Below are 12,486 nucleotides of genomic sequence, written 5' to 3' on the forward strand. Positions count from 1 at the left end.
AATACGCTTTTGAATGAAAAAAATTGCAAAAAGAAAATATCCCCCATATGTTTGGTATTGCCGCGTCCGTAACGACCCGGACTACATAAATATTACATAAATTATCCCCTATGGTGAATGCCGTAAAAAATAAAAAAAATAAAAAGACAGAATTTCTAATTTATTCTTAGTTTCCACCAAAAAAAACGTAATAACAAGCGATCAAAAAGTGCCATTTACTCCAAAATGATACCAATGAAAAATACAAGTTGTCCCTCAAAAATCAAGCACTCACACAACTCCATAGAAAAAGAAAAAAAAAAGTTATGGGTCTTGTGAAGTGGCAATGCAAAATCATTTTTTTGGTTAATAAAAGGGGTTTTATTGGAAAAAAAAGTAGTAAAACGTAAAAAAAAAATTATAAGTATTTGGTATCACTATAATCGTACTGACCCAGAGAATAAAGATATTATGTTATTTGTACCGAAAAATGAACGCCAGTAAAATTTATAATGTAAAAACGCAGTGGCAGTATTGCTATTTTCCCCCATCTCCCTCCCAGAAAGAGTTAATAAAAGTTAATCAGAAAGTTATGTGTACCCCAAAATGGTGCCAATAAAAACTACAACTTGTCCCGTAAAAAACAAGCCCTCATAAAGCTATATAGACGAAAAAATAAAAAAGTTATAGCTCTTGGAACGAGACCATGAAAAAAGGAAGAAAAACGCTTGGTCATAAAGGCCCAAACAGGCTTGGTCACTAAGGGGTTAAATATGGCGCACAGTGGGTTAAAAAAAAAAAACATACTAACCCTGACTAATCCTTCCGACGCTGCCATTCTGATGCTGATCCAGTCACCACTGCTCTCCACTTCCAGGTCCCAGATTGACATGGAAGAAATTCCTGCAGATACATGCTCAGCCAATCATTGGTCATCACAGTAACCCAAATCAGCCAGTTTTTGTCTGAGTGGGCCCTTCCTGGCATTTCTTACATGTCCAGCTAGGAATAGTAATGTAAACAGCAGGGACCAGAGAAGTGTCAGAACAGCTGTCGTTGGGGATTGATGAGGACGACTATGGCATTTTTTTAATTTTTATTTAAACCTTAGGTGAGCCTGAAAAAAAAATGTAATACTGCTGGACCACCCCTTTAAATAAATAAGAATCTGCTGGAAGCTCCCAAGCTCCCACTGATGTCATAAGTCTGAATCTTATAATTTAGAAATAAATAGCTCTGGCTGATAATGTACACTGCCTGTCCAAAAAAAAAAAGTCGCCACCAGAAAAAAGCCTTTAGCTTTGATTACGGCACACATTCGCTGTGGCATTGTTTCAATCAGCTTCTGCAATGTCACAACATTTATTCCCATCCAGTGTTGCATTAATTTTTCACTAAGATCTGGCATTGATGATGGTAGAGTCTGACTGCTGCGCAAAGCCTTCTCCAGCACATCCCAAAGACTCTCAATGGGGTTAGGGTCTGGACTCTGTGGTGGCCAATCCATATGTGAAAATGATGTCTCATGCTCCTGAACCATCCTCCACAGTTTGAGCCCGATGAATCCTGGCATTGTCATCTTGGAATATGCCCGTGCTATCAGGGAAGAAAAAATCCATTGATGGAATAACCTGGTAATTCAGTATTTTCAGGTAGTCAGCTGACCTCATTCTTGGAGCACATACTGTTGCTGAACCTAGGCCTGACCAACTGCAGCAACCCCAGATCATAGCACTGCCCCCACAGGCTTGTACAGTAGGAACTAGGCATGATGGGTGCATCACTTCATCTGCCTCTCTTCTTTTTTTTTTTTTATTAAATAATTTTTTATTTGAATTTCACATAAAGAACAAATCCATAAAAATGGAGAAAGCACATTATTCTAACACTAAACATAATAGTTACAATTCTTTTTCCTTTTCTTTTCCCTTCCCCTCCCTCCTCCCCCCCCACCCTCCACGTGGGGACGCGGAAAATAAAAAAAATAAAAAAAATAAATAAAAATTAAACACCTCCAACACTAAAGCAGCCAATTTTTCCATACCTGGTCGAGATTTAATGACCTTTTTTTGTGATTCTTCATCACTCGTTCTTCTTTAATTAAGTTATCTATCATTTTTCTCCACTGTCCCACCGTCGGTAAATCTACTTTTATCCATTTCCTTAGTATAAGTAATCTGGCCTGGAATAATACTTTATTCAGAACCAGTCGTATTTTTTTATTTAGCTTCAAATGTTCAGTTGCCCCTAGGATACAAATTATTGGATCCCTGGGCAGCCGAACCTTCAAAAGCAAAAAAACGGTTTCAATTATTTCTGTCCAATATCTATGGAGCTTGGGACATCTCCAAAAGCAATGTATTAAGTCAGCTCTCTCCTCCCAGCATTTTGGACACTTATCTGTTGCTTTCACTCCCATTCTTTTCAACATCCATGGAGATCGGTGTAGTCTGTGCACTATAAAGAATTGTGAGATTTTATGTGAGCCCCTATCCGAGATTGTCGCATAATTTTTGAGAGCATCTCTCCAATTATCTTCTGTAAGGGAGTCTAGATCCTTCTCCCATTTTCCTACAGCAAGCATTGTGATCGTTTTTCTCTTACCTTCCATCAAAAGCCTATATCTCCTTGCGGTTGTTCCTCCTCCTTCCCCTACTGTAGTAAACTTATCCAACCTGTCTGATTTTTCCCTCCTGTACCTGTCCTCCTGTACCACTATCCGCAATGCATTCCTGAGTTGAAGATATTTATAAGTATCAGTATGGGGGATCCCAAATTCCAGCACCATTGTATTAAAGTCCTTCAGCTTATCTTCCTCGAAGATCTGGTCTAAATATATCATTCCTTTTTTTCCCCAGTCTATATAGTCCCTTATTGTTTCTAATTCTTTTAAATAAAGATTTTTCCATATCGGTGTGTATTTCAAAAACCCTTTAATCTCCAATATCTTTTTAATTTCCCCCCATACGTGTTCTATTAGATTTAGTATCCTATTATCAGAATTTTTTTTGCCCAAAAAACCGGACTCCAACACCTCTAAGTGATTTCCTCCCTCTTTCCAACCCCATCTATTTAATTCTTGCCTACCCACTTGACTATCTAAACTACCCTTTATATTCCCATATTGAGTTATTAAATAGTACAGAAACAAATTGGGGACCGCTAATCCTCCCTCCTGCACTGGAAGCTGAAGGACTTCCTTCTTTATTCGAGGGATCGCACCCTTCCAAATAAAGTCCCCCATTAGTCTATCAAATAGTTTGAAGGTAGTCTGCGGTATTCCCACTGGAGCGTTTTGAAGCACATAAAGTATCTTTGGGAGAAGGACCATTTTTATTAGATTTACCCTACCTTGGATTGACATTGGCAGTCTTTTCCATATGTGTATTTTCGTTCTTAGTTCTTTTACTAAGGGAAGGACATTTAGTTTTTCATATTCTTCTATGTTTCCGGAGATTTGTATGCCGAGATATTTAAAATTTTCATGTTTTTTGAGAACATGCACCCGTGTATCTCCCTGTAATTGTCTATCTCCTAATAATAACATATGTGATTTCCCCCAATTTATCTTTAGACCAGAAAAGAACCCAAACTTATCTATTATCTCTATCACTCTATTAAACTGGTCCCCAGTGTTTTGCAAAAAAAGTAATATATCGTCCGCATACATTAACAATTTTTCTTCTCCACCCGCGTATTGAAAACTTTTAATCTCCTTGTCATTTCTTATTATGGTTGCCAAGGGTTCAATTGCAATGGCAAATAGCAGTGGGGAGAGAGGGCATCCCTGCCTAGTGCCCCGAAATAGGGCAAAAGGCAGGGACAAGCTCCCATCCACCACCACTCTAGCCCTGGGATTTAGATATATTAACTGAATCCACCCTATAAATCCTTCCCCTATACCAATTCTCCTCAATACTACCCATAAATACTCCCATTCAATACAATCAAATGCCTTTTGGGCATCCAGTGAGAGTATCGCTTTCTCCCCTGCATCCAATCTGTTGGCTTCAATATTGAGGAATAGCCTTCTTATATTGGAGTATATTGTTCTACCCGGTATATTGTCTGATCTTTATTTATTATTACTTTAATGACCCTTGAAAGCCTGTCAGCTAGGACTTTTGCGAGAATTTTAACATCCGTGTTCAACAGGGATATTGGCCTGTATGAACCGGGATCTGTTGGTTCTTTTCCTTTTTTTGGGATTAGTGTGATAATTGCTTCCTTCATAGAATTCGGTAGGTCACCCAATTTTTGAGCTTCATCCAATGTTGTCTTTAATTCTTGTACCAAAACCTGGGAAAAGGTTTTATATATTTCAAAGGGGAGCCCGTCCCCGCCCGGTGCTTTCTCGGATTTAACCTTCCCCAGAGCTAGATTTATTTCTGCCACCGTTATTTCTTTTTCCAAATATTCTTTTTGGGATTTAGATATCCTACTAAAGGCAATCTCATCCAAGTAAAAATCTAGCTCTTGTTTTGAGTATTGTACCCTGGACTTATACAGCTCTAAGAAGTGCTCCCAAAACACTTTTTTAATACCTTCGGGTGTGGTGATTAGTTTACCCGTTTTATCTTTGATTGCACCTATCCATGATTTCCCTTTTTGATTTCTCACTATATTTGCTAATATTTTACCAACCTTTTCACCCTCCGAGGCTAGTTGGATGCCTTGAAAGAGCAATTCTTTCCTGCTTTTCTCTAATTGATATATCTTCATCTTTTCCTGTTCTTCCTCCCAGACTCTCTTATTTAATGCAGTAGGATTTCTCATACTTGCCATTCCTGCCTCTTGCAGTTTTTTCTCCAATACCTTCCCATTCTCTCTAGTTCTTTTTTTCCAGTAATTTACCCTTTTAAACAAAACTCCCCTCAAAAAAGCCTTGAAAGTGTCCCAAACCACAAGTCTACCGGCAGAACCGTTATTTTCCATAAAAAAAGTTTTTAATTCCTCAGTTATACTCTCTGTATCTGAAATCAATGGCAGCCAATGAGAGTTGAACTTAAACACCGACAGAGTATTATCCTTGTTCAAATCTAGCTCAACTACCATTGCATTATGGTCTGACAGAGCCATAGGTATATATTTTGTCGTGATCCTATTTTGGGACATTAAATTTTTATTTCCAAAGGTCATATCTATTCTCGACCAAGTTTGGTGTGTTTTTGAATAACAAGAATATCTAATTTCATCCGGGTGTTGAACCCTCCAAACATCTACCCAATTGAATTCATGGGCTACCTTACATATGTCTACATTTTGTACTCCTCCCCCCCTGTTAGATGTCCTATCCCTGAGTGGATCCATAACCGCATTATAATCACCTACCGCAATCAATATACATTCCTGTTTATTTAACATAAATCTATACAATTGATACAGAACATCTGGTTTATATGGTGGTGGAATATATATATTTGCAATTACAGTTTTAATCCCTTCTAAATAACAATATAAAAAGAGATATCTGCCATAGTCGTCGGCCTCACGTGCCAAAAATTCTAACTTAATCTTATTATGTACCAAAATTGAGACCCCTCTGGAGTAGGTGGTATATACAGAATGATATGCCGCCACTACCCATCCCCTCTCTAACCATCTTACTGATTCCTTATCCAAATGTGTCTCCTGGAGGCAGATGATGGCTGGCAGAAACCTCTTCATCCACTCAAGGATAGCATATCTTTTAACCTTCTCACGGAGCCCCCTCACATTCAGCGAAAGGATCCTAACCATCTAACAGAAGGGGAGGGGAAAGAAAAAAAAAAAAAAAAAAAAAAATAAAAATCTCCACGTCCCCACCCCCCCATATGTGCCCTCCCCTCAATATAGTCCCCCCTTCTGCTGGCCAGCAGTCCGGGCGACTCCATAACTTAGCGTGACTCCTATCACCCCCCCCCCCCCACCAGCCTCAAAGACCCTCTCCATCCGCCCATTCACTAACTTCCTCCGGAGTCTGAAAAAAAGAGGTCTTGCCTTTATATTCCACCCTTAATTTCGCCGGAAACAGTAAGCTATACTTTATGCCTGCCTCCCTTAATCTTTTTTTGACCGACATGTATTCTCTTCTTTGCGCATTAGTACTAAATGAGTAATCTGGAAAAGTTTGATCTTTGCCCCCTGTATATAATATTTTTCCGAGGTTCTTGCATCAAATAATATTTCATCTCGATCCTTAGATAATAAAAATTTCACCAGTATGGGTCTGGGATAATCTGCCTCTCTTCTTACCCCGATGCGCCCATCACTCTGGAACAGGGTAAATCTTGACTCAGACCACATGACCTTCTTCCATTGCTCCAGAGTCCAATCTTTATGCTCCCTAGAAAATTGAAGCCCTTTTTTATGGTTTGCCTCACTGATTAGTGGTTTTCTTATGGCTACACAGCTGTTGAGTCCCAATCCCTTGAGTTCCCTTCGCATTGTGCGTGTGGAAATGTTCTTACTTTCACTATTAAACATAGCCCTGGGTTCTACTGTTGTTTTTCTTCGATTTGATTTCACCAAACGTTTAAGTGATCGCCGATCACGATCATTCAGGATTTTTTTCCTGCCACATTTCTTCCTCGAATACGATGGGTCCCCACTATCCTTCCAGTTTTTAATAATGCGTTGGACAGTTCTTAACCTAATTTTTGTAGTTTCTGTAATCTCCTTAGGCCCCTTTCACACAGGCAAGTTTTCCGCACGGATGCAATGCGTGAGTTAAACGCATTGCACCCGCACTGAATCCGAACCCATTCATTTCTATGGGGCTGTGCACATGAGCGTTGATTTTCACGCATCACTTGTGCGCTGCGTGAAAATCACAGCAAGCTCTATTTTGTGCGTTTTTCACGCAACGCAAGCAAGTGCGGATGCAGTGCGATTTTCACACACGGTTGCTAGGAGATGATCGGGATAGAGACACGATCTTTATTATTTTCCCTTATAACATGGTTATAAGGGAAAATAATTGCATTCTGAATACAGAATGCATAGTACAATAGGGCTGGAGGGGTTAAAAAAAATAAAAAATATTTTAACTCACCTTAATCCACTTGTTTGCGCAGTCAGCATCTCTTCTGTCTTGTTCTGTGAGGGATAGGACCTTTGATGACGTCACTACGCTCATCACATGGTCCGTCACATGATCTGTTACCATGGTGATGGATCATGTGACGGACCATGTGGTGAACGTAGTGACGTCATCAAAGGTCCTATTCCTCACAGAACAAGACAGAAGAGATGACGGGCTGCGCGAACAAGTGGATTAAGGTGAGTTAAATTATTATTTATTAATTATTACCCCTCCAGCCCTATTGTACTAAGCATTCTGCATTCAGAATGCTATTATTTTCCCTTATAACCATGTTATAAGGGAAAATAATACAATCTACACAACCTTGAACCCAAATCTGAACTTCTGTGAAGAAGTTCAGGTCTGGGTACCACATTCAGTTTTTTTATCACGTGCGTGCAAAACGCAATGCACCCGCGCGATAAAAACTGAACAACGGAACGCAATCGCTGTCAAAACTGACTGCAATTGGGTACCTACTCACGCGGGTTTGCCGCAACGCATCCAGACCTTATCCGGACACGCTCGTGTGAAAGAGGCCTTAGATGTTTTCTCTGCCTGATGCATGCCAATTATTTGACCCTTCTCAAACAGACTAACATCTTTTTCACGACCACAAGATGTGTCTTCTCGACATAGTTGTTTAAGAAATGAGAAGCACCTCATTGCACCAGTTGGGCTTAAATAACTTATTGCCAGCTGAAAGATAATCGCCCATGCAGTAATTATTGAATAGGAGGCTCAAAACTATTTGCTTAGTTAAATCCAGGTGGCGACTTATTTTTTGAACAGGTAGTGTATATTTAAAAAATAATAAATGTACATAGAATTTTGTTCCCATTACTTGGAGTCACTTTCCATGTCCCTGTTTGTTGTAGTATGCAGTAAACAGAGGGATGAATGTGAACTAAGGAAAATGCCTTCTGGAAATGTGATTCAGTAAATTATGCCAGCCGGAGAGAGAGCAAATTCCATCTAAGAAAACAAAGTTCACTTTAGTTAGAGGTAACACACGCTGGCAAGAAAGCTGAAAGGCGTGAATTTTCATTTTGGTTGCACAGACAGAGCTGCATGTGTTGAAAACCAAGGTATGTGGTCTCCACTTTATAACATGTAGGGAACATGTAAGGAAAATGTGTTGCATCTTTAAGAAATACGACCTCTGGACGCTAACACAATTTTCTAGTGGCACACATTGCAGCATGTGTTGTAAGCAGCAACAATTTGAATCCTGAATGCTGTCTTTTTTGCAACTTTATAGATAGATTGGTTACTATCTTTCCTTATAATGACAAGTAAAGATCCTTAAGGCCCCTTTCACATGGGCGTTGCGGATTGGGGCCGGATGCGTTCAGGGTGCATTCAGTGAAACTCGCACCACTTTGCAAGTAAGTTCAGTTAGTTTTGTCTGCGATTACATTCAGTTGTTCAGTTTTTTCTGCGGGGGTGTAATGCGTTTTGAGGCTTTTTTCACGCGCGTGATAAAAAACTGAACGCATTGCACCTGTATTGAATCCGGACCCATTCATTTCTATGGGGCTGTGCACATGAGCGGTGATTTTCACGCATGACTTGTGCGTTGTGTAAGAATCGCAGCATGTTCTATATTCAGCGTTTTTTAAGGCAATGCAGGCCCCATAGAATTGAATGGGGCTGCCTGAAAATCGCGTGCGGATGCGGTGCGATTTTCACGCATGGTTGCTAGGAGACGATCGGGATGGGGACCCGATCATTATTATTTTCCCTTATAACATGGTGGATTAAGGTGGAGTTAAACAAGTGGATTAAGGTGAGTTAAATTATTATTTATTTATTTTTAACCCCTCCAGCCCTATTGTACTATGCATTCTGTATTAAGAATGCTATTATTTTCGGGAAAATAATACAATCTACACAACACCTAACCCAAACTTCTGTGAAGAAGTCCGGGTTCGGGTTTGGGTACCAAACATGCCGATTTTTCTCACGTGCGTGCAAAACGCAAACATGGAACGCAATCGCAGTGAAAACTGACTTGTTTTAGTGTCAAAATCGCACCATTTTCCCTGAACGCAATGCCTGTGTGAAAGGGGCCTTAGGGAAGATAGTAAACAATCTACCTACAAAGTTGAAAAAAAGACAGCATTCAGGATTCAAATTGTTGCTGCTTAGTGCCACCACTAGAAAATTGTGTTAGCGCTCAGAGGTCCAGCGATGAGTGGGGGGAGCAGCCCTGGCCCCATAGGCCTCTTTCACACGGGTGTCATGTTTTTTGCTCGGATAAGATGCAGGTGCGTTGCGGGAAAAATTTTCAGCGCGAGTGCAAAATATTGTAATGCGTTTTGCACGCGCGTAAGAAAAAATCGGCATGTTTGGAACCCAAACCCAAACTTCTTCACAGAAGTTCGGGTTTGGGTTAGGTGTTCTGTAGATTGTATTATTTTCCCTTATAACATGGTTATAAGGGAAAATAATAGCGTTCTTAATACAGAATGCATAGTACAATAATGCTGGAGAGGTTAAAAAGAATAATTTAACTCACCTTAATCCACTTGATCGCGCAGCCCGGCTTCTCTTCTGTCTTCTTCTTTGCTGTGCACAGGAATAGGACCTTTGATGACGTCACTGTGCTCATCACATGGTCCAACCACATGGTTCATCACCATGGTGAGGGACCATGTGATTGGATCATGTGATGTGACATCACCACAGGTCCTTAGCCGGCAGCTCAAGATTACAGAAGAAGACAGAGATCCGCAACTAGGCGATCAAGTGGACTCGGTGAGTTAATTTATTATTATTTTTAACCCCTCCATCACTATTGTACTATGCATTCTGTATTCAGAATGCTATTAATACATATTGGGTCCCCAGTCCGATCGTCACCTAGCAACCATGCGTAAAAATCGCACCGCATCCGCACTTGCTTGCGATTTTCACGCGGCCCTGATCACTTCTTTGGGGCCTGCGTTGCGTGAAAAACGCTGAATATAGAGAATTCTGCGATTTTCACGCAACGCACAAGTGATGCGTGAAAATCACTGCTTGTGTGCACAGCCCCATAAAAATGAATTGGTCCGGATTCAGTGCGGGTGCAATGCCTTCAACTCATGCATTGCACCTGTGCGGAATACTCGCCCGTGTGAAAAGGGCCATAGAAGTGAATGGCTCTTCAGTGAAAAACGCATTGCATCTGCAAGCAAGTGCGGATGCAATGCGCTTTTCACTGATGGTTGCTAAGAGATGTTGTTTGTAAACCTTCAGTTTTTTATCACGCGCATGAAAACGCATGAAAACGCATTGCACCCGCGCAGAAAAAACTGAACAACTGAACGCAATCACAGCCAAAACTGACTGAACTTGCTTGCAAAATGGTGTGGGTTTCACTGAACGCACCCTGAACGCATCCGGACCTAATCTGTCACACTCGTGTGAAAGCGGCCCAAGGCCTCTTTCACATGGGCGAGTATTCCACGCGGGTGCGATGCGCGAGTTGAGCGCATTCCACCCGCACTGAATCCGGACCCATTAATTTCTATGGGGCTGTTCACATGAGCGGTGATTTTCACGCATCACTTATGCATTGCGTCAAAATCGCAGCATGTTCTATATTCTGCGTTTTTCACGTAACGCAGGCCCCATAGAAATGAATGGGGTTGTGTGAAAATCGCAAACATCCGCAAGCAAGTGTGGATGCGGTGCGATTTTCACGCATGGTTGCTAGGTGACAGTCTATTCACTGTATTATTTCCCCTTATAACATGGTTATAAGGGAAAATAATAGCATTCTGAATACAGAATGCTTAGTAGGTGATCAATTGAAGGTTAAAAAAAATTAAAAAATTAACTCACCTTCTCCTCTTGATCGCGTAGTTCCCGGTCTCTTCTTTACTTCTTTAATGATGAGCTGTGGGCTAAAGGACCTGTGTTGATGTTAGATCACATGCTCCAATCACATGGTCCATCACCACGTCCTAGCCGGTAGTTCATCATTAAAGAAGTAAAGAAGAGACCGGGAACTACGTGATCAAGAGGAGACCCATGTTATAAGGGAAAATAATACAATCTTCAGAACATCAATCCAAAGCCCGAACTTCTGTGAGGAAGTTCGGGTTTGGGTACCAAACATGCGTGATTTTTCTCACAGGCGTACAAAACACATTACAATGTTTTGCACTCGCGCGGAAAAATCGCGCGTGTTCCGCAACGCACCCACCTCTTACCCGGGCCAAAAATATGACGCCCATGTGAAAGAGGCCTAAGGCCCCTATCACACGAGCGAATTTCACTGAATGCATCCTGAACACATCCGGACCTAATCTGTCATGGATTAGGTCCGGATGCGTTCAGGGTGCGTTCAGTGAAACTAGCACTATTTTGCAAGCAAGTTCAGTCAGTTTTGTCTGCGATTCCGTTCACTTCCGCGCAGGTGCAATGCGTTTTGATGTGTTTTTCATGCGCGTGATAAAAAAACTGAAGGTTTACAAATAACATCTCTTAGCACCAATCAGTGAAAAAAGCATCGCACCCGCACTTGCTTGTGTATGTAATGCATTTTTCACACAGCCCTATTCACTTCTATGGGGCCAAGGCTGCGTGAAAAACACAGACTATAGAACATGCTGCGATTTTCACGCATGCGTGAAAAACAACGCTCATGTACACAAACCTGTTGAAATGAATGGGTCAGGATTCAGTGCAGAAAACGCATTGCACCCGCGCGGAAAACTCGCTCGTGTGGAAGGGGCCTGAGTATCTTCCATAGGAAGGGCCCGGGCATTGTGGGGCTGTTTATATGTTGGATAACCCCTTTAAGGACCATCATACTGGGTGTTACGGACCTAGCTATTTTTATTTATTTATTCCAAAAGCCATAACTTTTTATTTCCACATTAATGTAGATGTGTGAGGGTTTACCGCAGCTGCTCTGTAGGATGGTACAAAAATTGCAATTGCAAATAAGTATATGGGCTCATTTAGCAAAAAGTGATGAGCGGCAGGGGCAATATTCAAATTCGCGATATTTCGCGAATATTTTGGACGAATATTCGCCATATATTCGTGAATTCGCGAATTCATGATCTCCAGGCATTATTTTCTTGATTGCAAATTCGCATAAAAATTCGCATGACCTGGTATTTTCACAAAAATCGAATATTCGCAATTACGAATATATTTTGCGATATTCAAAATATTCGCGAATTCTCGAAGTGCCGATATTTGCGATTAAAATTCGCAATTCGAATATTCGTGATCAACACTATTAGCAAACTGGTGTAAGGTAAAACTGGCTTAGTTGCCCATAACAACCAATCAGATTCCACCTTTCCATTTTTGCCAGCTCCTTTGGAAAATGAAAAGTTGGAATTTGATTGGTTGCTATAGGCAACTAAGCCAGTTCTACTTTTCACCAGTTTTATTAAATGACCCCCATAGTTTTCATATTTTAGAACTTTTGCAAAATA

The 12,486-nt window shown here is 40.8% G+C and overlaps 1 protein-coding gene across 2 annotated transcripts in view; it reads left to right on the forward strand.

Moving 5' to 3' along the window:
* LOC122922544 (aromatic-L-amino-acid decarboxylase-like) overlaps positions 1–12,486 on the forward strand; it is a 287,546-nt gene that overhangs the window by 23,944 nt on the left and 251,116 nt on the right. The window contains exon 1 of one of the 2 annotated variants that reach the window (XM_044273180.1): positions 8,042–8,130. The exons of the other annotated variant lie outside the window; for it this stretch is intronic. The gene's annotated coding sequence lies outside the window, so the exon portion shown is untranslated. Of the gene's footprint in view, positions 1–8,041; positions 8,131–12,486 lie in introns of those variants that run through there. 2 annotated transcript variants of the gene reach the window in all.

The sequence above is a fragment of the Bufo gargarizans genome, unplaced genomic scaffold (genome assembly GCF_014858855.1).
Source record: "Bufo gargarizans isolate SCDJY-AF-19 unplaced genomic scaffold, ASM1485885v1 fragScaff_scaffold_459_pilon:::fragment_2:::debris, whole genome shotgun sequence".
Taxonomy (NCBI): Eukaryota; Metazoa; Chordata; class Amphibia; order Anura; family Bufonidae; genus Bufo; species Bufo gargarizans.